Raw genomic sequence first — 25,460 nt, 5'->3', positions numbered from 1 at the left:
TTTTATTTATTTTTATGTATGTATGTATATATGTATGTATGTACTAGTATGTATGTATGTATGTTGGTCCAAAGGTGCTTTATTGAAGGGTGAGGGCTCTGCACCCAGCATCAGCTACAACTGGATCTCCCAGAACACCTGCTTCTCCACGAGCTTCCCTTTGTACTTGAGCTTGAACTGGGCTCTCTCCCAGAGCTTGATCATGTTTCTCCTCTGGAAGCTCTTGAACAGGATATGGAGGATGTTGCCCTTGGGCTTCAGGGTCGGGAGTGAGTCTGCTTTCTCTGAGCTGAGCTGCATGTGGATGTCCAGGGCCTAGTACTTGAGCTGCCCCAGCCTGTGGGGATTGGTGTAGAATGTTACCGTGTAGTTGGAAGCTGTGAGGATTAGGCAATTGTGGCATATTGTGTGCAAAGAGGTAAAGGGTAGTATATGACAGTGCTTGGCAAACTCATTAGTCAACAGAGTGGCAAACCACGTCTCGTGAGCCGCAGTTTGCCGACCACTGGTGTATGACAACCACTGTGCCTCCAATCATTCCTGCCACCGCTGCACCAGCTCTGCTAGCCACTGCGTCACCTGGGCCTTGATCCCTCACATTCTGAAGAGTTCCTGGTGTTGCAGCTGGGAGGCCTGCAACGTGGCCTGCTGTACCAACAGAATCCGGGTGGCCTTTTCCCACCAATGCTGCTGCTCTGTCTTCTTCTCCACAGGGGCCAGGTGAGCAGGTGTGGCAGTCTTGGCTCATCTCCCTTGGTCATCTCCGTCCTGGCCTCCAGCCCCCTCAGGCCACTGGTCCTGGTCCTAGCCTGGCTCCCCCTTCCCATTGGACTCTTCCAGAAGCCCCTGGCATATCTCCTCAAATGTAGACTCCTAAGTGGTGGCCTGCTCGATGAGGGGCAGGGTCAGCTGCAGCTGCAGCTTCTCTGCCTTTTTCTGCCAAAGCAGCTCGACCTCATGGGCTTCCCAGAGCAGCGTCTGGTGGTCCTCAAAGGACGGGTTGTAGAAGGCTCCAAGGGGTGTCACCTCCACAGCAGGCACCTGGGATGGTGTGGTATGGAGATGCAGTGGCACTTGACTCCTTTCTTCTTGGTCTGCTCCAGGAGGAAGGGGTCCTGGCTGGCCAACAGCCTCTCCACAGGGTTATCTTTGGCCCAGAGATTGTAGAAGGGCTGTTCTACAGTGTCCTGAGGCCTAGGCTTGGCTTTGGCCATAGGAGGGTTGAGGAGCTGGCCTTGCATCCTGCGCACCTCTCAGGGCAGCTCACCCTACTTTGCGAACTTCTCCCATAGCTACTCTTTCCGCTTGAGCATCTTGGCGTTGGCGACCTGGTGGGTGAGGATGTTTTGGGGGACAGGGATCTTGGTTCTCTAAAATGAGGTCGACCCTAGGGGGTTTCTTGAGGAGCAGGGGCCTCTTCTGGCCTTTGGTCCTCTTCTTGCTCAGCTCTCTATCTTTGGAACCAGTATCCAGGAAGAGGAGTTTTTTATAGGGGGCCTCTGATACCAAGCCACAGCTCGTGCACTCCTGCGGCCTCTAGGAATTGATCAACTTCCAGCCACAGCGGCTCCTGAGTGAGCCACTGCCGCCAGCCCTGCATATTTCTTGGGACACGCTGCCACCGCCTCAATGCTGGGTCCACCAAAGTGGGCCGCAGCTCCTGGAAGCTGGGATCAGCCTCGCTTTTCGCTTGGAGCTTGCTGCTACTGCCACTGCTTCCTACCGCCATCTTGTTCTCTTTGGCTAATTTTTAAACAGTATTTAACCCTAGTATGTTGAGAAATACATAATTAAAACAGTTGATATTCATGAAATTAGAATCAATAACTTCGGAATCTTAGTTGGTTATTTCTATTCAGACTTGGCAACTTCAAAGGATTGTAACTCTTTGCTGGTGTTTGGTAAACTGTGCCTCTTTTCAAGGTGCATTTTTAAGGCGAAAACCTTTCACTACTTTCTCTGTCTCATGGTCATACTTTCCTATGGTGTACTCTAATAGTTTTGCACTATATTCTTAAAATCCTTTAATACTTATAGAGAACTAGAGGCCTAGTGCACGAAATTCGTGCACGAAGGGGGGTTGTCCCTCAGCCCAGCCTGTACCCTCTCCAATATGGGACCCCTCGAGGGATGTCCGACTGCCCGTTTAGGCCCGATCCTGGTGGGCAGTCAGATCCCTAAACAGGCAGTCGGACATCCCTCTCACAATCCAGGACTGCTGGCTCCCAACTGCTTGCCTGCCTGCCTTCCTGATTGCCCCTAACCGCTTCTGCCTGCCAGACTGATCACCCCCAAACCACTCTGCTGCCAGCCTGTTTGCCCCCAACTTCCCTCCTCTGCTGGCCTGGTCACCCCTAACTGCCCTCTCCTGCAGGGTTGATCACCTCCAACTGCCCTCCCTTGCAGGCCTGGTCCCTCTCAACTGCCCTCCCTTGCAAGCCGGGTGCCTCCCAACTGCCCTCTCCTGCTGGCCATCTGTGGTGGCCATCTTGTGTCCACATGGGGGCAGGATCTTTGACCACATGGGGGCAGCTATATTGTCTGTTGCAGTGATGATCAATCTGCATATTACTCTTTTATTAGATAGGATAGAGGCCTGGTACAGGGGTGGGGGCCAGCTGGTTTGCCCTGAAGGGCGTCCCGGATCAGGTGGGGGTTCCCATGGGGTGTGGGGCGGCCTGAGCAAGGGGCCTGTGGTGGTTTGCAGGCTGGCCACACCCCCTGGCAACCCAAGCGAAGGCCCTGGTATCTGGAATTTATTTTCCTTCTACAATTGAAACTTTGTAGCCTGGAGCTAAGCCAAGCCTAGGGCTCCCTCCGAGGCCGGCAGCCATTTGTGTTGGGGTTATAATTGAAACTTTGTTGCCTTAAGCGGGTGGGCCCGGCCAGGGTGTGCGGAAAGCTTTGCTTCCCCTGTTGCCGGCGGCAACCCTGGCCTGCTCTCTCAAGCTCCATTCTGCCGCCATTTGGTTGAATTTGTTTACCTTCTATAATTAAAACTTTGTAGCTTGAGTGGAGGCTTAGGCCTGGCAAGGGTAGGCAGAAAGCTTGGTTTCCTCTGTTACCTAGGGAACCTTGCTCTCTGTGGCTGTAGCCATCTTGGTTTGGGTTAATTTGCATACTCACTCTGATTGGATGGTGGGCGTGGCTTGTGGGTGTGTCAAAGGTATGGTCAATTTGCATATTTGTCTATTATTAGATAGGATACTTATAGAGAATTTGGCCTTGAGAAGAATGAGTGTTCCCCCTGCTCCATCCCTAATCATTTTCAAAAGCCTGTTAGGGGTGTGGAATTGAAGTCAATGAATATGTAAAACTGTTTTAAGAAGGTCTTCCATGAAAAGAAGTAGAGAAATGGGGCAGTAGTTAAGGGAGGAGTGAAGGTTGAGGAGTTACATTTGCTTATTATTTAAGGCTGCAGAGAGTAGAGCATGTTTGAATGATATTGGAAATGTTCCAGTAAAAATAGAGAGAGAAAGAGCGAGAGCGAGAGCGAGAGCGAGAGCGAGAGCGAGAGAGAGAGAGAGAGAGAGAGAGAGAGAGAGAGAATGGATCCAAAGTACAAAGGGCCTTTGATAGGGGCTTGAACTCTGCAGCCTTTGTAATCTGAGGGAAAGCTGATCACAGGTATGCGGTCAGGAATAAATATACATTATAAGTCTGCTTAGGAAGATTTTAGTGATGTGATAAATGCAAAGCTCCTGGCTTACTGACTGGAATGTGGAAGGTGCCTGATAAATATTGCTCCCCCTGCCTGCTGCTCATCCTACAATCTCACACTCTTGTATCTGGTTCACATTCCCCAGTCTGACATTGCTGGCTCCCTGTAACTGCCCAACCTATCCTCTCCCTTTGCTGACAAGAAACTTTCACTCTATTGAGACCCATTCCCTCCCATTGTCCCTCTGCTTGTTAGCCTCACACACCTTGCTTAGTTCTCCTCCACAAATCACTATCACTCTATGCCTCAATTTCCCTGTAGCCTTTCTCGAGTATCATTACCATCTTCACCATTTTTCTCTTTTGCCCTCCAATCAAACTATCAATTTCAATAATCAGGTAGTGAATATCATTCCACAAAGTTCCTACTCAACCTTCTTAAGGTACTGTCTACTTGTACATTTCTTGTTCCTCTTGCTAATATTCCTTATTCCTTTTGTCTTCCAGGAAATTCTCAAGAAATATACATTAGCAAAGTTGTGTATTTTAATATCCACAAGAGTGGCCCCATCTTCCAGATTTAAGTATTTCCCAGAAGCATATGCAAAATTAAATTGAGTTAAGATGGAATTTCTCCATTAACACTGAAAGCTCTCTATAGTGAAGATAAAATGTAGTAATTCTGTATATATTTTGGAAATAACCTCTTATCAGATGTGTCATTGGCAAATATAGTCTCCCATAGAGTGGGCTCCCTTTTCATTTTGATAATGGTTTCTTTTGCTGTGAAGAAGCTTTTTAGTTTGATGTAGTCCAATTTATTTATTTTTTCATTTGCTGCTTTTGCTCTAGGAGATGTATCAGTGAAAATTCTGCTATTTGAGATGTCTGAGATTTTGCTGCCTATGTTTTCTTCTAGGATTTTTTGTGGTTTTGCAACTTATACTTAAGTTTTTTATATTTTGATTTTATTCTTGTGTTTGGTATCAATTGGGGATGTAGTTTCATTTTTTTTGCATGTACCTGTCCAATTTTACCAGCACCATTTGTTGAAGAGACTGCCGTACTCCAGTATATGATCTTGCCTCCTTTGTCAAAAAGAATTGACCATAATGATGTGGGTCAACAAAAGGAAGACAAATAACCCAATTAAAAAATGGGCATAGGACCTGAATAGGCACTTCTCTAAAGAGGATATTCAGATGGCCAAGAGACATATGAAAAATGCTCAAAGTCACGAATCCTAAGAGAGATACAAATTAAAATGACAATGAAGTACCACCCCACACCTGCCAAAAGGCTACCATCAATAAATCAACAAACAACAAGTGCTGGTGAGGATGTGGAGAAAAGGAAACTCAAGTACACTGTTGGTGGGAATGCAGACTGGGTGCAGTCACTATGGAAAACAGTATGGAATTTACTAAAAAAAATTAATAATGGAACTATTGTTTGACTCAACAATCCCACTTCTAAGTATATATAATAAGAAGCCTAAAACACCAATCAGAAAGAATATATACACCCCTACGTTCATAGCAGTGCTATTTGCAAAAGCTATGATCTGGAAACAGCCCAAGTGCCCATCAGTAGATGAGTGGATAAAAAAGTTATGGTACATTTACACCATGGAGTACTATGCAGCTGTAAAAAAGGAAGATTTCTTACCTTTCCAAGAGCATGGATGGACCTGCAGAGTGTTATGCTGAATGAAATAAGCCAGTCAGAGAAAGACAAATATCACATGATCTCACTTATAAGTGAAATCCAATGAGCATAATAAATTGATAAACAAAATAGATCCAGAAGAATGGAGGTATAGAACAGACTGATATATCTCAGAGGGGAGTGGGGGAGATTAGAAGAGATTAAACAGAGAACTCATATACATATATGCATAAACAATGGGCACAAACAATAGTGTGGTGAAAGCCTTTGGTAGGGCAGATTTTAAATAAAAAAGAGAAAAAATGTAGCAATTCTGTTTGTTCAGCTTTATTGAGATATAATTAAAATATCCTATATAATAAAAGGCTAATATGCAAATTGACCGAACGGTGGAACAACCGGTTGCTATGAAAGGCACTGAACACCAGGGTGCAGATGCTCAATGCAGGAGCTGCCCCCTGATTGTCAGTGCACTCCCACAGGGAGAGCGCCACTCAGCCAGAAGCTGGGCTCATGGATGGCAAGCACAGCAGCAGTGGCGGGAGCCTCTCTCGCCTCTGCGGCTGCACTAAGGGTGTCTGAATGCTGGCTTCTGGACTGTGAAAGGGCACAGGCTGGGCTGAGGGACGCCTCCCCGAGGGCATGATTTCATGCACCAGGCCTCTAGTAACATTATATAAGTTTAAGGTGCACAATGTGATGATTTAATACATGTACAAAACAACATGGGCAAAAGTAGGTTTATAGTCATTAGTAAATGAAAAGTTTATTCTTATACTATAACCTTTTTGCACACCCATGTTTGTAAAATGCTTACCACAATACGTTTAGTAATACTGTGAATATATTGTGAAATTCATACCACAATAAGGTTAGTTCACCTCACAAAATTACCATTTTGTTGGTTTTGTTATAGTGAGAACATTCAAATTCTACTTTTTTAGCAACTTTAATGTATACAATACAGTATTGTTAACTATAGTTACCAGACTGACCTCATATCCCTGAACTTATTCATGTTATAACTGAAAGTTTTTACCCAACATATTCCTATTTCTCCCATCCCTCAGTCCCAGGGAACCACCAATCTGCTTTGCTTCTATGAGTTCATGTTTTTATTGTTGTTGTTTTTTTTTAAGATTACACTTATAAGTGAGATCACACAATAGTTGTCTTTCTCTGGCTTATTTCATTTATATCACATTTCCTTTAACAATTCATCCATCAGTGAATACTTAGGTTGGTTCTATGTTTTGGCTATTGTGAGTTATGCTGCAATGAACAGGGTAATGCAGATAATCTTTTAGAGATAGTGATTTAATTTTTTTAAGATATATACCCGGATGTGTGATTGTTGGATAGTTCTATTTTTTTTCTGAAACTTCCATACTGTTTTCCCATAATAACTGTACTAATTTTAATTCATACAAGCAGTGCAAAGGGGTTTCCTTTTCTTCAAACATTTGACAACACTTGGTTTCTCATATTTTAATAATCATAACAGGTCTGAAGAATATCTCATTGTGGTTTTGATTTGCCATTTCCTGATGATTAGTGATATTGTTCACTTTTTTTCTCTTTTGTTTCTTTATTGATTAAGGTATTACATATGTGTCCTTATCTCCCCATTGCCCCCCACCCCCCACTCATACCCTCACTCCTCTGTTGTCTGTGTCCATTGGTTAGGCTTATATATGCATATAAGTCCTTTGGTTGATCTCTCCCCCTTACCCCCACCATGCCATACCTGAGGTTTGAGCATCAGATCAATGCTTCTCTGTCTCTGGATGTGTTTTTGTTCATCAGTTTATTTTGTTCATTATATTACATAAATGAGTGAGATCATGTGATACTTATATTTCTCTGACTGGCTTATTTCGCTTAGCATAATGCTCTCCAGTTCCAACTATGCTGTTGCAAATGGTAAGAATTCCTTCTTTTTTACCATAGCATAGTATTCCATTGTGTAAATGTACCACAGTTTTTTAATCCACTCATCTGCTGATGGGCATTTAGGGTGTTTCCAAGTCTTAGCTATTGTATATTGTGCTGCTATAAACATAGGGGTGCATATGTGCTTTCTGATTGGTGTTTCTGTTTTCTTGGGATATATTCCTAGAAGTGGTATCACTGGGTCAAATGGGAGTTCCATTTATACTTTTTTGAAGAAACTCCATACTGTTCTCCACAGTGGCTGCACCAGTCTGCATTCCCACCAGCAGTGCACAAGGGTTCCTTTTTCTCTGTATTCTCTCCAGCACATGTCCTTTGTGGATTTGTTGATGATAGCCATTCCGACAGGTGTGAGATGGTACTACATTGTCATTTTGATTTGCATCTCTCAGATGATTAGTGACTTTGAGCATGTTTTCATATGCCTCTTGGCCTTCCTTCTGTCTTCTTTCAAAAAGTATCTATTTAGGTCCATTGCCCATGTTTTGATTGGGTTGTTTATCTTCCTTAATTAAGTTGTATGAGTTCCCTGTAAATGTTGGATATTAAACCCTTATCAGTGATAACATTGGCAAATATGTTCTCCCATGTTGTGGGGTTTCTTGTTTTGTTGATTGTTTCCTTTGCTGTGCAAAAGCTTTTTATTTTGATGTAGTCCTATTTATTTTCTCTTTAGTTTCCATTGGCCTAGGAAAGGTATCGGTGAAGAAATTGCTTTGGAATATGTCTGAGATTTTGCTGCCTGTGGATTCCTCTAGCATTTTTATATTTTCCCATCTTATGTTTAAGTCCTTTATCCATTTTGAGTTTATTTTTGTTTATGGTGTAAGTTGGTGATCTAGTTTCATTTTCTTGCATGTATCTGTCTAATTTTTGTAACACCATTTATTGAGGAGACTGTCTTGAATCCATTGTATGTTTAGGTTTTTCTGTGTATAATATCATGTCATCCGCAAATAAGGACAGTTTTACTTCTTTTCCAATTTGGATGCCTTTTATTTCTTCTTCTTGTCTGATCACAATGGCTAGTACTTCCAGTGCTATGTGGAACAGGAATGGTGAGAGTCGACATCCCTGTCTTGTTCCTGTTCTTAGGGGAAATGGTTTTAGTTTTTGGCCATGGAGTATGATATTGACTGTGGGTTTGTCGTATATGGCCTTTATTATGTTGAGGTATGATCCTTCTATTCCCACCTTGCTGAGAGTTTTTATCAAGAAAGGGTGCTGGATTTTGTCAAATACTTTTTATGCATCAATTGATATGACTGTGATTTTTATTTCTCAGTTTGTTTATGTGATGTATCACGTTTATTGATTTGCGGATATTGTATCATACTTGCATCCCCAGGATAAATCCTACTTGTTCATGGTGTATGATCTTTCAGATGTAATACTGGATCCAATCTGCTAGAATTTTGTTGAGAAATTTAGCATCTATGATCATGAGGGATATTGGCCTGTAACTCTCTTCTATTGTGTGTGTTTTATATGGTTTTTGGTATTAGGGTGATGCTGGCTTCATAGAATGAGCTTGGAAGTGTTCCTTCCTCTTCAATTTTTTGGAATAGTCTTAGGAGGATTGGTTTTAGTTTTTCCTTTAATGTTTGGTGAAACTCCTCTGTGTAGCCGTCTGGCCCCAGGCTTTTATTTGCTGGAAGCTTTTTGATGACTGCTTTAATTTCCTCCATAGTTATCAGGCTATTGAGATTTTTGATTCTTCCTGATTGAGTTTTGGAAAGTTGTACTTTTCTAGGAATATGTCCATTTCCTCCAGGTTGTCTAGTTTGTTGGAGTAGAGTTGTTCATAGTATTTTTTAACAATACTTTGTATTTCTGTGGGGTCTGTTGTTATTTCTACTCTTTCATTTCTGATTTTGTTTATTTGGGTCCTCTCCCTTTGCTTCTTGGTGAGACTGGCTATAGGTTCATCATTCTTGTTTATCCTTACAAAGAACCAGATCTTGGTTTCATTGATCTTTTATATTTTTTTGTCTCTATGTCATTTATTTCTGCTCTGATCATTATTATTGCCTTCCTTCTTCTCACTCAGGGATTTTCTTGTTGCTCTCTTTCTAATTCTTTAAGGTGTAGAGTTAAATGACTTACTACTATTTTTTCTTGTTTTTTTTTTTTTAGGTAGGCCTGTAGAGCTATAAACTTCCCTCTCAGGACTAATGTCATTGTGTCCATAGATTTTGGATTATTTTGTTTTTATTATCATTAGTTTCCAGGATGTTTTTAATGTCTTCTTTGATCTCTTTGGTAAGCCAGTCATTGTTTAATAGCATGCTATTCAGCTTCCAAGTGTTTGAATTTTTTGGATTGTTTTTATTGTAGTTTATTTCTAATATTATACCATTGTGGTGTGAGAAGATGCTTGACATGATTTCAATCTTTTTAAATTTGGGGAGATTTTGCTTGTGACCCAATATGTGGTATATTTTTTAAAATGCCCCATGTGCACTTGAGAAGAATGTATATTCTGGGGCTTTGGGGTGAAATATTCTGAAGATGTCAATTAAGTCTATCTGATCTAGTGAGTCATTTAGGATTGCTGTCTCTTTGATGATTTTTTGTCTAGAGGATTTCTCCAGTGATGTCAGTGGTGTATTATATTCCCCTACTATGATTGTATTGTTGTCAGTCTCTCTTTTGATATCTTCAAGGAGATTTTTATTTTAATGTATTTGGGTGCTCCTGCATTGGGTGCATATATATTTATCAGGGTTATATCCTCTTGTTGTATAGACCCGTTTAGTATTCAGAAGTGGCATTACTCATCTCTTGTTATGGCCTTTATTTTGATGTCTATTTTGTCAGATGTAAAGTATTGCTACCCCAGCTTTTTTTTTTTTTTTTTCATTTCCATTTGCCTGACATTTTTCCATCCCTTCACTTTCAGTCTGTGTGAGTCCCTTGTTCTGAGGTGGGTCTCTTTTAGACAGCATATATATGGGTCATGTTTTTTTATCCATTCAGCCACTTGATGTCTTTCGATTGGAGTATTTATTCCCTTTACATTTAAAGTTAATATTAATAGGTACTTGTTTGTAGCCATTTTTATTTTTTTGTGGCTGTGTTCCTTCTTACCTTTTTTTCTTCATTTTACACCAGTCTTTTTAGTATTTCTTGCATTGCTGGCTTTGTAGTGATAAATTTCCTTAGTCTTTTTTTTTTTTTGGTCTGTGAAGCTCCTTATTTCCCCTTCAATTTTGAATGATAGCCTTGCTCGATAGAGTATTATTGGATTCAGTCCCTTGCTCTGCATCACTTTGTAAATTTCCTTCCATTCATTTCTGGCCTGATGTGTTTCTGTTGAGAAATCATTTGATAATCTAATGGGAGATCCCTTGTATGTAACTTTCTGTCTCTTGCGGCTTTTAAGATTCTCTCTTTGTCCTGAACATGTGCCATCATAATTATGATGTGTCTTGGTGTGGGTCTTTTTGGGTTCATCTTCTTTGGGACTCTGTGCTTATGTGCCTTTTTTCTTTCTCATATCCCAGAAGTTTTCTAACATTATTTCTTCAAATAGGTTTTCTAACCCTTGTTCCTCTTCTTGTCGTTCTGGCACCCCTATTATTCATATGTTGCTTCATTTTATGTTGTCCCATATCTCCCTTAACTCTCTTCCTGTCTTTTAATTTTTTTCCCAATTGCTGTTCAGTTTGGGTGTGTTTTGCTTCCCTGTCTTCTAATTAGCTAATTTGGTCCTCTGCTTCTCCTAGTCTACTGTTGAAACGTTCCATGGTGTTTTTTATTGCAGCTATATCACTATTTATTTCTTCTTGAGTCTTATATAAGTTGTTGATTTTTTCATCCATCCGGTTTATGACCTTTATGACTATTATTCTGAATTATTTTTCTTACATATTGCATGCCTCTGTTTCACTTAGCTGCTTTTCTGGCGATTCCTCCTTTTCTTTCCTTTGGGAGTTTCTTTGTCTAACCATTATTGTCTCACAGAGAGATCTAGATGTCGAGTCGTGCCAGGGCTATTCCTTGGATGGCAGAGGCTCCTCAGGCTGTGGTTGCTCCCTGGGCGGTCACAGCAGTGGGTGCTCTTCAGTTGGCAGCAGCTCCTCTGGTGGGTGCTGTTCGCAGCAGTGGTGGCTCCTCTGGATAGTGGGGGGAGGCTTCTCACACAGCTGATGCTCCTCAGATGGGAGTGGGCTGCTCACAAGGCTGCTGCTTCTCAGACGGGGGTGGGCTGCTCGTGTGGCTGCTGCTCCTTGGATTGGGGCTGGCTGTGTGCAGCTGCTGCTCCTTGGACAGGGCAGGCTGCTTGTGATGCTGCTACTCCTTGGACAGGGGCAGGTTACTCACAGGGCTGCTGTTCCTCATACGGGGGCGGGCTGTTCCTCAGATGAGGCGGGCTGCTCACACAGCTGCTGCTCCTCAGATGGGAGTGAGCTGCACATGTGGCTGCTGCTCCTCAGAGGCAGGCTGCTCACCCGGCTGCTGCTCATCGTACGGGTGTGGGCTGCGTATGGCTGCTGTTCCTTGGACCAGGACGGGCTGTGCAGGGCTGCCACTCCTCGGACATGGGCGGTCTGATCGTGCAGCTGCTGCTCCTTGGACGGGTGCAGGGTGCAGGATGTGCACAGCTGCTGCTCCTCGGATGGGGGTGGGCTGCCAGTCCTCAGTCATGGGTGGGATGCTTATGCGGCTGCTGCTCACATGGTCACCATGACCTGGGCTTTCTCCAGGGGTCCTCTGCCCTTCCCAGCTGCAAATTGTCTCACCAGCTGAGTCTCTTTCACCAATACAGGGTGGATCTTATTCGTTTCAGCTGCTCATTCTATCTGCTCTGGGACAAGACTCAGGACATGTCCATCTATTCCACCACCATTTTGTCCTCCCCTTTCACCTTTTTATGTACTTGTTAGCCATTTAAAATGTATTAATTCTGAAAAAAAAATGGTCTCATCATTTAGACATCCATGGCCCTTCATTTTATCCCTTTGTGTTGTATATTATTATCATATCCAGCTGCAATAGCTCCAAAAGCACTATCATGGTCAATTTTTGTGAATAAGTGTTGAGAATTTAAATTCATGTCATGAAAGTATTACTGTCTGTCACAGTACTGAAATTTCAAGAATCCTTCAACATGTGGGTGCTCGACACCAACCAATTCTTCATGGTTATGATGCCAAGGAATATGCTGGACAGACAGTCAAATCTTCCCAATAAACCTTATACCTCTTATTTATTTTTTCAAAGGAAAATGTTTCTGGCATTTTAAAAAAAATAGTAAATAGCCCAATAAGATATCTCACTGATGCCTTTTTCCAAATGTGGTTTCTCTTTGGTTTTAATCTTTTTATTTAGTAAATGACCTAGTAAGACAACTCACTGATGCCTTTTTCCAAATATGGTATTTCTTCAACTTATGAGTTCATGTGTGTATGTATATTGTGGATAGTACTTGTTGGTTTTAGAAGCTCCAAAATTCATTGGATTATTTCACAGGAAAGACGCCAGGACTCAGTTGAATAACTTATTATTTTTTTTATATATTTTGCTACTAACTATCTGTGTAGTTTTGGCTAATTATCCTAAATTTTCTGTGATCTCATTTCTTAGGATCTTAGTAAGGGGATTTGGCTTGGATTCATGGTTATCTATGCCCTAAGGTGTTTCAGGGGCCCATATTATGGGCTGCCAGGAATGGAGGAGAGCCTTGTAGTTAACCAAAGTTTTCGAATTAAGAAGCTCTAAGTTAAGGTGAGGTGTCTTTCTCATAGACATTGTTTTATGCTATTTTTGTGTTTGCCTCATCATGAAAAGAATGATAATGATTCCCTATGATCTTCCCTGGAAGCCATGGTTGGTGGAGGAAGCCATATAAAGTATATGAGATGCTTGATTCAGAAATAAGGGACTCATATACAAAAAAGGAAACTATCTATATAATAAAGAGGTAATATGCAAATCGGTACTAATGGTGTCACAGTAGTAATGACCAATTTGAATATTGACAGACCAGCAGGAGGCTGCACATGCAGCAGGGTGACTTGCGTAAGGCTAGCTTCCCTGCCCCAGCATTGGAGTCCACTTTTTCTCCTGGGTGCACATTCTTGACAATCACCCTTGTGACACCATGCCCCATCTGAGAGCACTCTGCCTGGGGATGCCACTAACCCCGCCTCCTGATGTGGGCGGGGGGGCTGAGGGACAACACCTGCAATGGAAGAAGGCCCGTTCTTGGGGAGCGGTTCGCAGATGCCAACCGGAGGGTGCACACATTGGTGATGACCCCCGGGAAGGGTCGCACATGCAAATCGAGAGGCTGTGGACCCAACACGAAGGAAGGGCCCAGGCGCGACAACAGAGAGTGGACATTGAGGTAAGGCACTGGACCTGGACAGGCCACCGGGTAAACAACGCAGGGATCCCACCGCCACAGATACACAGGTTAGCCCTGTGATGCCCGGGACGCTGGTCAATTCTCCCACATGCACAACCTTGAAGTCTCCTCCCACCATGCAGACCGGGACCCATGGACTCAGCCCCACCACCATGGAGACCACAGGCGACCTTCACACTACAGGGAAGCTGCCACGGCTTTCTCCAGCTTTCCATCTATTCACCTGCCCTGTCAAACCCAGACAGGGGCTCGCATCCTGGGCAGAACGACCCCAAGGACAAGCTGGCCCTGACCATGCCTGCACAAGCACACCCGTTGCCTGTGAATTCCAGATGGGAGCAGACAGAGAGCTGCTCAAGGCGTGGGAGCTGGCACGCCGGTAGGCAGGAAAGGCCTCTGTGCCCCTTCAGCACTCAACTGGAGAAAAGCCTCACACGCATAAGAATGCACATATGCATGCACGTATGAAGCGGTCCCTGCGATGGACGCCGGCCGGGGGCGGGGGGCGCGGGCCACAGTAGGCAAGACACAGTTGTGTCATCACTTGGCCCCTCAAAGCCGGTGTATGAGGGGCCCAAGTGCCCAAACAGAGGCTGCTACAGGTCCCAGAGAGGAAAGCAGTCAGTACTAAGGACGAAAAGCATAGAATTTTTAATTAGCCTGTAAAAAGAGTAAAAGAGTGAGGGAGGAGAGCGGAAGATGGTGAAGAAGAAAAGGAGGGAGGGAAGAACTTTATAAAGGAGTCAGTAGAGAACAGAGTTAAAGAAGGAAAGAGGATGTATGAGTGAACTGTAGGAGCTACAATGAAAATCAAGTATAGTTGTGTACTGGGGACGGGTTTTAAAAGTAGGAGTCAGAAAAGAAAAAAAGATAAATAACAGTGAATAATTAGGCAGGTAGATGGATAGATATTAAAACAGTGGAAGTAAGTAGAGAAGAATGGTAGTTAGGGGTGACCAGGCCAGCAGGGGAGGGCAGTTAGGGGGATCATGCCAGCAGAGTGGTTAGGGCAGATAGGCAGGTGAGCAGTTAGGAGACAGAGGTCCCGGATCGCGAGAGGGATGTCCAACTGCCAATTTAGGCCTGATCCCTGTGGGCTCGCAGATTGGAGCGGGTACAGGTCAGGCTGAGGGACCCGCTCATGCATGAAATTCATGCACTGGGCCTCCTCTTGTATTACTATATTAAAGCATCAGAGCAATACTTAGTAATATACAGTAGAGCATAGTATATAGTGAACATTGTATTGAAGAGAATAAAGAAAAAATAAAATACTCAGTAAATGAAGTAGAGTATAAGATGGAAAAAGTCCCATTGAATTTAATTTTCTCATGGAATAAAAAAGCACAAATTGTTTTTAATATAATCTCTTTATATATAAAGATGCATTAAAAACAAATGGAGTTATGTGATTTTTTTTTCCTTTTGACCAGTAAATTTTTTATATTATATTTGCAAGAATAAATTAGAAAATATAAAAGCACTTTGGTTTCTTTTGTTTTAATGAACATTAGATCCATGGGACATAAATAGGTATTAGGTAAAAAGTGAGTTCAATACTAAAATAAAGCTGTTTAAACCATATCAGTTCCCCCTCCCCCGGTACCTTTTAGAGCCATTATTTTGTTGATGCAAACTGAAAATCTGTTTTTGGTAGATTCTGGGTTTAGTGTTTCCCAAATTTGTTTTAACATGATTCCATTTTTGAAGATAATTAGGTGTGTCACAGAACACGTTAGGGAACAGGTTTTAGTAAGGAACTCATCATAATATACTGGTTGTTTTATAATCATTAACTTGAAAATTCAGATAATAGACAACTAGCAAAATATGTCTAGGACCGTGGTCGGCAAACTGCGGCTCGCGAGCCACATGCAGCTCTTTGGCCCCTTGAATGTGGCTCTTCCACAAAATACCACGGCCTGGGTGAATCTATTTTGAAGAAGTGGCATTAGAAGAAGTTTAAGTTTAAAAAATTTGGCTCTCAAAAGAAATTTCAATCGTACTGTTGATATTTGGCTTTGTTGACTAATGAGTTTGCCGACCACTGGTCTAGGACATAAGCAAAGACAGAATCATAAACAGGCTTCATAAATCTAAAATATAAACTGAAGCACTCAAGCGACATATAAAAGCCCTGCAATCAGATCTTGAACAACTTTATTTAAAGACTGCAAATCTGACCAAGTACATTAATAAAAAATATGTAAAATATGAATACATAAATATTTATAAACTTACCATGTCCCAGGGGTGTGTTTTATGCTCAGGCTCCCTCATATATTTAAATGAATGTCCCCTAATTCTTTAGCTTCCTTGGGCCAGCTCTTTCTTTTAGTATCTAATGAAAAGAATGCAAATCTCTATCTATAATAATAAAAGTGTAATATGCTAATTAGACCAGACAGCTGAACGACCTTTCAGACGAAGCCGGAGCTGCGATGGCCGAGCCCCTTGCATGAATTTTGTGCATTGGTCCTCTAGTTCTTATGTAATTATAGGAAGTCCAGCATTCTTCTCAACATTCCCTTGTGTTTCCTGATCATTATTATAACCTTTAATTCTGAATTCCAGCTTCTAGCTCAATTATTTTTCTTTTCTTTTCTAGCTCAATTCCTTGTCTATTTCATCTGATAGCTGTTCTTTCTCTACACACTGGTTCACTCCATGTGCAGATATAACTCACTCCCATGACTTTTCAATTTACTACTAACAGTACTTTTGCATGTGTTACTGGTACTTTTACTAAAGTTGGCCTAATGGATGGGGATTAGTACACAGAGCAGATAACAGCTTGTAAAAATTCTCAGACATCAGTTCTCTCCATGATTTTATGTTTCATTAATGGCCAGCTTTCATGATTCTGAAGCCCGTTCTCCTATCAACTCTTTGCCACAGATTCCTAGTTTTTACTCTCGTCTCTTTGGATGCCTAGTGGAAAATTCAAAATGTTGTTCCCTTAGTAGGAAGAGCTTCTATTTGTTTTAACTTCTACACTCAGCTCAGGGCCTTTCTTTCATACCTGAAAGGCTTATTAATATGTTTCCCCAAATAAACCAGTTGTCTTTGTTCTTCTTCATACCTTGACTACAGAAACAATTATAGTTATTTAAGCAATACCCTTTTCTTTCATAAAATACATTTTTTCCAAAGAATGTTGTGGCTATTAATGGATTCCTGCAAAGGTTAAAAGGGGAGACTAAAAGAAATACAGACAACCATTTATGCATGACTTAGTCTTGTAAATAACTTATGAACACCTTTATGCATTGTCCTTTTATCATTTTCTTTTAAAGTAACATAATCTAATAAGTTTCATGATGCAATTAACGTGATTCTTTTGTGCTTCAAGAAATCAAATTAAGTTCATAGCCTCTAGTCCCCTCCCCCCCCCCCCAAAAAAAAAAGAGGAAAAGAGGAGTATACTGTACTATTACTGATCAGAAAAAATGGAATAATTTTGACATTAATTCTATGGGATTTTAATGTTAATATGGCATTTAAGGGCATGCCATAAATATGCTAAAGTCAAAGATAAAGTCTGGTCTGCTTAAGGAAAGGAAAGTAGCCTAGTTACTTATAGGGCAGAGGAAACAGTTTCCACTTCAAATCTGTTTTTAAAATTAGTGGTACTGACAACATAGTTGAGTAATAATTAGAGATAAAAGTTTTCAAATATAATAATATTAAAGGATTCATTTATCTTAAGTAAATAAGTAAGTTTAATTTTCCCTCTGATAATAGTCAGGGGGAACTAGAAAAATATGTTTTGAGATACCTCTCTTTTCTTCTTTGAGCCTACTTAAAGACAACAAGACTAAAGATTGTGTGAAACTCATAATAGTTCTAAGTAGGAACAAAACAAGATATATTAAAAGAGGTTTTTTTTCCTATAATCCCCCTGCATACACATGGAAAATGTTACAAGTTCATTTCCACCACAGAGAAAATAGCTGGGAAAGAAAAAAGTTTGACTTGATATCAGTAGTTATAGAAAATGCATTTTCATCACTGGTACTAATGAATAGTAAAGAAAAAGTGTGAAAAACAGCATAGCAACTCCACTCACAAATCAAATTCGGGAAGAAGTTAAGAGAAAGACAACAGAATCCCTTGCCAGATTTATAACTGTTCCATCTCTGTCATTGTCAATATGCTTTTTTTTTCTGAATATCCTCAACTCACCTCCCAGAAGCTATATGTCATAGGGAATTTGGACAGAGTTGTTAAAGCTTGCATTTAATGGTAATGAATCTTCTTTTTTCTTTTGTTTGTAGAAATGCATCCCTTCTGTACAAACAGTAAATCTTTCAGAAATCACCACTAGCCCCAAACAACAACAAAACCAGCAATGTCTAATTTTCATGATGTTTGTTATTGCCACTCACTCCTTACCTGTTTCTGAATCTCGAAGAAAAACCCCTCTAAGTCATAATTTGATTCTCACAACATCATTTTTGCTTTATTTAATCATGTTCTAGCTCACATACAGGATTTTGTGCTATTATTTCTGTTCGTGTAATGGACATACACTACTATCTCATCTAGTGTTACTTTAAATATTGTAAAATTTTAAGTTTTTATCTGACTATACAGGATAGTGTCCATAGCTAAATCCTGAGGGTGAATTTCTGAAAAAGAAAGTGCCACATACATAATATCTAAAGATAAATATGGAAGAGGAAAGAACTATTTCTAGTTTTACATTAAAAGCAGAATTTGAGCTCTAGCTGGTTTGGCTGAGTGGACAGAGCATTGGCCTGAGGACTGAAGGGTCCTGGGTTCAATTCTGGTAAAGGGCATGTACCTAGGTTGCAGGCTCAATCCCTGGCCCTGGTCAGGGTGTGTGCAGGAAGCAACCAATCAATGTGTCTCTCTTATATCAATGTTTCTTTTTCTGTCTCTCCCCCTTCGTTCCACTCTCTCTAAAAAAATATGTCAATGGAAAAAATATCATTGGCTGAAGAATAATAAAATTTTTTTAAAAAAATAATACATTTTAAAATAGCATAATTTGCCCAGCTGGTGTTGCTCAGTGATAAAATATCGACCTATAAACCAGGAGGTCAGGGTTTTATTCCATGTCCCAGGGCACATGCCTGGGTTGTGGGCTGGATCCCCAGGTGGGGGCATGCAGGAAGCAGTCAATCAATGATTCTTATCATTGATGTTTCTATGTCTCTCTCCCTCTCCCTTCCTCTCTGAAATAATAAAAAAATATATTTTTTAAAAAAAGCAGAATTTGACTCTAACTCTCCATTTGTTGGCCATTGCCAAGGTGCAACAAGGCAAAATTGTATAATGGGTAGAAAACTATTTGCTTTAGAAAAATTGAAATGAGAATTTGAATTTGACATCAAGGACTGTTCTCATTAAGTGAGCTGTTAAATGAAGGACATTCAATAAAACAAGGCAAACAATTTCCTTTTGTTTGTAAAATATGCTTTCTGTTCTTTGGCCTTGAAAATATTTCAGAAAATGAAGACAATTGAAATGGGAAAAATCACTTTTAGGCAATGAGGGTTGTAACTAGTAAATTAACTCAAATAATGCCACCCCTTTGAAATAAACAAGTAGTTACAAAACCATCTGCCCCTGTTAAAATGAAAACCAAGAGAATTTCTTATTCAATGCCTGTTCTACTTTTTATTATTCTTACCATTTAATTAACTATTTGGAGCAATGAAATCTGGAATAAGAAGAAATTTTTCATTCCCTGAGGGACACTATTTTGTGTTGGACTTTATTCTAAGTCAGTGATGGGCAACCTTTTGAGCTTGGTGTGTCAAACTTCGCCAAAAAACTAAGCATAACTTGGGTAGTGTGTCACTTTGAGGAAAAACCATTATTTCGCAAATGTTTCATCCTCAGGAGCAGCAAATGTTTCATCCTCGGCATGCGGCCGCCTCAGCGGCTGCGTGTCATCAGAAATGGCTATGTGTGTCAGTGCTGACACGCGTGTCATAGGTTCGCCATCACTGTTCTAAGTACTAAAGATTCAGCACTGACTAAGCAAACAAAATCCCTGACATTATGAATGTTATATTTTATCAGGCAACAAACAAAATAAGAATTAATTATATAATATCATTTCAGACAGTAATAATTGGCATAAAGCAGATTAAAGCAAGTTAAAGCACTGGAGTATGAAGGTGCAATTTTAGATAAAGTGGTCAGGGAAGACATCCCATAAGGAGATATTTGACCAGGTTTAAGAGTGTAAGAGATTTTATTTTTAAAAAATATATTTTATTGATTTTTTTACAGAGAGGAAGGGAGAGGGATAGAGAGTTAGAAACATCGATGAGAGAGAAACATAGATCAGCTGCCTCTTGCACACCCCCTACTGCAGATGTGCCCACAACCAAGGTACATGCCTTTGACTGGAATTGAACCTGGGACCCTTCAGTCAGCAGGCTGATGCTCTATCCACTGAACCAAACCGGTCAGGGCTGTAAGAGAATATTTTAAAGTTTCAGAAATCTGAAACAACATTCTCTTTTTTTCCCACCAACTTTTACTGAATATTTATCATGTATCAGTCTAGACCTACGGGCATCTGATATAAAACAACTAAAATCCAAGTTCCCACCTTCAAAGGGTTTGAAGTCAAGAAGAGAAGATAGAAACAAAACCTGAGGACTCTATTCCTTATCTTGTCACTAGAGGCCCATTGCACGAAATTTGTGCATGGAAAGGGGGGGGTGTCCCTCAGCCCAGCTTGTACCCTCTCCAATCTGGGACCCCTCGAGGGATGCCCGACTCCCCTAAATGGGCAGTCGGACATCCCTCTCACAATCCAGGACTGCTGGCTCCCAACTGCTCACCTTCCTGCCTTCCTGATTGCCCCTAACCGTTTCTGCCTGCCAGCCTGATCACCCCCTAACCACACCACCGCCAGCCTGATTGATGCCTGACTGCTCCCCTGCCAGCCTGTTTGCCCCCAACTTCCCTCTTCTGCCGGCCTGGTCACCCCTAACTGCACTCCCCTGCAGGGTTGATCACCTCCAACTGCCCTCCCTTGCAGGCCTGGTGCCTCCCAACTGCCCTCCCCTGCTGGCCATCTTGTGGTGGCCATCTTGTGTCCACATGGGGGCAGGATCTTTGACCACATGGGGGCATCCATATTGTGTGTTGGAGTGATGGTCAATCTGAATATTACTCTTTTATTAGATAGGATAGAGGCCTGCTGCAGGGGTGGGGGCCAGCTGGTTTGCCCTGAAGGGTGTACTGGATCAGGATGGGGTTTCCCTTGGGGCGTGGGGCGGCCTGAGCAAGGGGTCTGTGGTGGTTTGCAGGCCAGCAACGTCCTCTGGAGACCCAAGAGGAGGCCCTGGTATCTGGAATTTATTTACCTTCTACAATTGAAACTTTGTAGCCTGGATGGGCCAAGCCTCCTGCTTGCTCTGTGGCTGACAGCCATTTCTGTTGGGGTTAATTCACCTTCTATAATTGAAACTTTGTAGCCTTAAGTGGAGGCCTGGGCCTGGCCAGGGTGTGCGGAAAGCTTTGCTTTCTCCGTTGCCGGGGGCAACCCTGGCCTGCTCTCTCCAGCTCTGTGGCTGCCGCCATTTCTGTTAAGATTTGTTTACCTTCTATAATTGACACTTTGTAGCTTGAGTGGAGGCTTAGGCCTAGCAAGGGCAGGCAGAAAGCTTGGCTTCCTCTGTTGCCTGGGAAACCTTGCTCTCTGTGGCTGTAGCCATCTTGGTTGGGTTTATTTGCATACTCGCCCTGATTGGCTGGTGGGCGTGGCTTAGACGTAGCAAAGGTGTGGTCAATTTGCATATTACCCTTTTATTAGGTAGGATTAGCTCTATAAAGGATGGCAATATGTCAACCTAACAAAATTATAAACTAGGGAATATTTATCTTAGGTCACTCATATTCTACCTCCTTTCTATGTCCATTTTTCTCTTGATTAGTGGCCTATGTTTTTTATAGGTATATATATATATACCTATATCAACTTGCAACTGGTATCAAAAAGGATCAAGGTTTAGTGCAATCCACTAATCATAAAATGTAGAAATCCTTCTGAAGGCAATTCAGATTTTGGACCTTTTCTGAGTCCTTCTACATAGGGGTAAACCCATTAGCCAACTAACCATCTCCACGGGATAGAACTGTGTGGTACTATATTCTCAGAGCAGATATTTGACATTCAAATATAGATTTTCATAGTCCCCTAAGAAGTAACTAAAATGGGAGAGGAAGTTTCTAATTCTGAAGAGGCTGGTGACTGAAACTCAGTGTCTCTTATATCTTATTTAACAGGCAGTCTCTTATGCCATCTACATGTGGTGTTAGCACCCATTAATGATCACAGAGCTGAAAGTCAAGGAGCCTGGGCTATCCATAAAAAGATCCTTCTTATTTTCCTAGTAATCTGGAATGTGGAGGGAGACATAATTGGTTTAATTTTTTCCCTGTTACTTGATTAAGCACTTCATTGAGATACAGAGGGAAAGGATGCATCTATAGGTCAATTAGTACATGCACTATACACTTTTTAGAAAAGAGGCACTCAAAAAAGTAAAATAGCAGTATCTTTAGAAATTAAAGTTTACCCTCTGGTTCTTTTGGATTTTCTATTGTATCAGAATGAGAATAAGTAAGCTGTTTGGAATCAGTATGTCCGTTAAATCCTGTCATTCTCCTACATGTCAGGTCCCTATCTTTGCAAGAGTTTCAGAAAACTTGGACTGCACTTATTTCAAATTTGTATGTTAAAAATGCATATATATATATATATATATATATATATATATATATATATATATATACACACACACACATATATATGTGTGTGTGTGTGTGTGAATATATATGGAGAGATAATGGTATTCTGTATCTAAATACATATCTAATTTAGATTTTTTTAAAAGTTCCTCATGAAAAAAAACTGACATAAATCTTGTGAAGCATAATAACATAGAGTGCTCAGAAATGTCTATTAGGGAGTACCCCCATTTGCTTGTCACTTTCTACAATTGTATGGTTGATAATACTGCTCACATTCTAACTGTGCTGACTAATGGGAGGAAGGGCCAACCATGTTTTGATTGCCATTATTTATTTCCATCCCTACACTTTTTCTGTCATATGGTAGGTATTGTTCAAGTATTATTTACTCCTTGAATAAATGGCGGCGGGAGGGGGGGGTGCAGAATCAAGGGAAGAAGGAGGCTCAGGCAAAAAAAAAACAAAAAACCCCCCAAAAACCCCACTTACTTATTTGGGCAATCCAATTTTAGTGATGATTCAAACCATCCAAAGAAAAAGTAAACTTAACAGAATGGGAGCAGTCATGGCAAATCAAAACAGATGAACTCTGTGTTAAACATCTGAGACTCTTTAAACAATCTTCTGAGAATCCTCCTTGTTCACTATATAAGGACTAGTGACTGAGATGCCCCTGCCCTGGATGGTGTTTCCTACACTGCTGATGGACTAACCAGTGATCCAGTGAGGCAGCCAAGGGAAAAATCCTGTTCCCTAGCTAGCTCATTTGTATACAAGCCTCACAGCCACCACAAACTCCCAATATCATACCAATGAATGGACTTTCCCTCCATTCTCAGAGATTGCTTTTGATTCTTCTTTGAACCAGATTTTTAGGGGGCTAAAATGTGAAGGTCACTTCCTCTGTGTTGTTTTCCCTGGCCCACAGAGTCCCTTAGATGACCCTGAACCCATAGCACCCTAGAATTAATATTCACAGTTGTGCTGAGGAAATAAGCACTGAAGGACTGAAATGACAGCTGCCTTAGAAGCCTTGAGTTTGCATTACAATTGAATGCAAACAAGCACTTTGACTAGAGTACATCTCAAGAGATCTATAGAATGTTCACATAGATTATCTGGAAATAATTCAAGTCTACCTCCCCAAGTTAGATCTGACAATCAGATTAAAACTGAAGAGAAACAGGACATAAACTTATTTTGCAGTGTGGTTTTGTCTTAGAAACCTGCTGACACTGTTCTAATAACCATGATAAATTATGTGAAAAAAATAGATATGCTAAGGCAGGTATAAAACATATTTAAATTAATGCCTCATCATATTAATTTACCATAAAGTCCTCATTCCCCCATATCTAATCTATATTATATAAGAGGCATAATTTCTTTTTGTCTCTCTTCTGTCCATTCCCTGAGTCACTGCTCAAGTCCACAAGCAGTGTAGGATTTCCCCAAACACTAGCCAATGCTAGGGCATCTCTGTTTTCTAAATATTATTATCTCAGATTCTCAGGAGTGACAATAAGAGCTAATACATATTGAAAGACTAGGTGCTAAATAATAGTAGATAACATATATTGAGTGCTTATTATATGTGCTGTTTTACCTATATCACCTTCTGGTATTCTAATAGTTCTGTTTAGAGCTATTAACTGTCATTTATTTTTTATATTTTATTGATTTTTTTACAGAGAGGAAGGGAGTTAGAAACACCAATGAGAGAGAAACATCGATCAGCTGCCTCCTGCATACCCACTACTGGGGGATGTGCCGGCAACCAAGGTACATGCCCTTGACCGGAATCGAACCTGGGACCCCTGAGTCCACAGGCCGATGCTCTATCTACTGAGCCAAACTGGTCAGGGCTTATATATTTCCAGATCAATTTGCCTCTATTAGGTAAAGGCATCAGACTTTATGTCTGTGACAGGGATAACAATAACAACAAAACAACAAAACCAGTAGCATCTGCAGCACTGGGCTAAATGCTTGGTTGAATTATTTCCTTTAAACTCCCCAATAGCTGAGAAATATTATTATTTCCATTTTATAGAGAAGGAAAATGAGTTTTAATGAAGTTGAGAAATGGCCCAGGCTCCTACTTTAAGGAAATAAGACAGATCTTAGATACTCAGGGATCTTTGGTTCCAAAATCTGAGCCCTCAAGACTCTACTGTGATTCCTTGTAGTCTGCTACATTCAGGAGGAAAACCAATATACTTCATATAATTTTCATAAATGAGTTAAAAAGATTTTAAATTACAAGTCTGTTGTAATTATAACCAGAAATTGCTTTCCTTAACAGTTGAGGTGTGCACTTACTTTTGAGGGAGTCCCTCAACATTGGAATAAGGTTGGAGGAAAATTGTTTCCAGTTCTTCTTTCTATCTCAATTGTTAAAAAATCATAAATTTTACTATTGTTGTGTAGTTCTTTTTGGGGGATTCCCAAGAGTATTTTTATCAAGCAATAACACACTCCTTTGTTATTCTTTAACTATTTATTATGTTTGAAGAAGAGAGCATCTATTACCTACTGTTTTTGAAGGTTGGATAGTTTTCTCATAACAGATGTTCTTTTGTTCATGTCTTGATTTCCCTGACTTTTTAATTGCTAATATATGTGTTACTACTAATTATACCTTAGCAGTAACCTTATTCCAGTAAGAAGGCATTTATGGCTGTTTTAATAGAGCTGGTGTTTCAACTTTTATAGCATTCCTCATGAACTAGCTTCCAGATTCGACATAGGATTTTACACAATGTTTGAAGGTATAGTTCTCTTTATGCTGCTTTGGACAAAGAAAAATGTCTAGAGGAATACTAAGGGAAGAAAGTAAAAGAGAAGAAAAACTAATTCTGCAAGAAAGCAAATAATGCTACCGAAGAATAGTCATATTCTGTCAGGTTACCCAATTTTGACACTTGAAACTCTTATTGCACACCTGCCTGGTGACCAACCAGTCCTGGTTTATACATGACTAAAAACATAAAATTATAAATAAAATACTTGGACTACTGCCTGGGCACATTATAAGTAAGCCCTCAAAAAATAGTAACAG

General features: G+C 40.8%; 1 protein-coding gene and 1 pseudogene across 2 annotated transcripts in view; both read right to left on the bottom strand.

The window, feature by feature from the left end:
• The window catches only part of IL1RAPL2 (interleukin 1 receptor accessory protein like 2), a gene marked incomplete at both ends in the record, with an annotated part of 1,477,463 nt that overhangs the window by 902,060 nt on the left and 549,943 nt on the right, over nucleotides 1-25,460 (bottom strand). The gene's annotated exons all lie outside the window — the stretch shown is intronic.
• LOC307096017 (ribosome biogenesis protein NOP53-like) lies at nucleotides 115-1,729 on the bottom strand (annotated as a pseudogene). Its single transcript has 2 exons — nucleotides 548-1,729; nucleotides 115-337 (listed from the first exon to the last, which is right to left on the bottom strand). The product of its transcript is annotated as a ribosome biogenesis protein NOP53-like (transcript).

Source organism: Cnephaeus nilssonii (genome assembly GCF_951640355.1).
Source record: "Cnephaeus nilssonii genome assembly, chromosome: X".
Lineage (NCBI taxonomy): Eukaryota > Metazoa > Chordata > Mammalia > Chiroptera > Vespertilionidae > Cnephaeus > Cnephaeus nilssonii.
The sequence above is the reverse complement of the archived record's forward strand: the minus strand, read 5'-3'. Positions and strand labels throughout refer to the sequence as shown.